Here is a 1,785-nt window from a genome sequence, read left to right as displayed (position 1 = left end):
GAACGCAAGCGACGCTTCTTGCATACCCGCATACCTGCGCCGATATTAAAAACCAACATGCAGCACTCTTTCCAATGTAAGTATCGCAGTAGCACTTTATTGTATTACATATGCAAGCTTTAGCTCTCCATCGTCATTCAACTGTATTTATTCTTATAATATATTTAATCAACTACTTTCTCTTATAGTGTTGGCACAGAATCACATTATAGGAGATACGGATTTTATGTGCTTACTTCAGCATTCTGTGTCTTTTCCGTATGACATATACTTAGTTTAATAAGTAGCCCCCGATTTGCGTGCTAAGTGCATTCCCTGGAGACTAATGTGAAAATCAAATTCGTAAACGAAGGTATTTAACACGGATAAGAGAATAATTAAATTTCTGTAAAGATTGCGATATATTTGCGAGATACAGGACGAATAATCTATCCTGATGAGATATTAATGGAATGTTTCAATGAAAAATTTTCATTACAGTAATTGACAGAGTTAAAAAAAAACATAGTAATTCGAGAAAAATGATAAAATAAATTGCAACAAATTGTGAAAGAGTATTTAATTAATAAGGTTCGAAAAGATTTAACTTTCAGATTAATCTCTCTTCACTTTTATTTAGTCAATATCATTATATCTCAAAAATTTAAATTAGAAAATAAATGAGAGATATAATCAGAGATTATCAAAGTTAGAATAAAAGGATGTCAGATTAATTTTGCTCGTAGCGATTTTGATTCGCACAGATATGAAGTCGATTTTCTGGGAATGCATCGATCGCTCCAAATGGGAAGTCATCTGTACCTACTTGCCTGGTCAAACTGTCACCTCGACAAAACTCGATATAGACACTTACTAGCGCATGCGAACACGGTGTACTTGAAATGCAAAGCTTCATAGAGGAATGCACGAGAGCGTATTCGTTCGAAGGATTCGCTGTCCGTGGCTATCTTATATTCGCGGGGTCAAGCCACGAATTATATTATAGACATAGTATAATTTAATATACTATGCAGTGCCATATACATATATACCTCTTGATTCGTTTGCAGCGCAAGAAATAAATCGGCGTGCGCGTGCGACTTCTAACGACAGGCTCTGTACGAGATGAATGTGTGCCAGCCAAATACATATATGTATTACACGTATATATACATACACACACACGCCACTGGTGCATGTTGAAGCGCGATCGTTCATGGTATCTCTTTCAACTTTCTGTTTCATGCTTGCCTTCGCCTGGATACCCCACCGCACGCGTCTTTCAACCGAAAATTCACCATGTGCATACCGTTTCCACTGCCCCTGCCAATGCTTTGATCCCAACTCGACCGATGCAATCCCGATGTCCTGTGAGGCCCACGTCGATCCAATCCTCTAATTGGTTTCCTGAAACATCCATGTGATCTATATGATGACTCCTGTCTGATCCCTGCCTCGCTCCGATCGAATTACACTCATGTGGCGATTGTGTGACAATCTCTCCCGCTCGTACGTCGACAATTTTCGCGACCAAAAAAAAATATTAAACCGTCACGTTATTAATTGATGACTTAATAAACGTTATCTGTCCGTAAAATTATCCCGTACATCTCACGATAAACGACAAATGTGTAATAACGAAACGCGTATGCACGCATCGTCAATATTGTTGGTCGCACGCCACTTAAAATTCGATGCAAAATTGTCAATTATTTTTTTCGCGTTCGCTAACCAATCATATGACGAAACTGTGGTGATGGGTTGTCGGTGCTTCTCTTCTTCCCCCTTCTATCTTTTTTTTTTTTT

Source organism: Trachymyrmex cornetzi, unplaced genomic scaffold, assembly GCF_001594075.2.
Source record: "Trachymyrmex cornetzi isolate Tcor2-1 unplaced genomic scaffold, Tcor1.1 scaffold579, whole genome shotgun sequence".
NCBI classification, from domain to species: domain Eukaryota; kingdom Metazoa; phylum Arthropoda; class Insecta; order Hymenoptera; family Formicidae; genus Trachymyrmex; species Trachymyrmex cornetzi.
The sequence above is the reverse complement of the archived record's forward strand: the minus strand, read 5'-3'. Positions refer to the sequence as shown.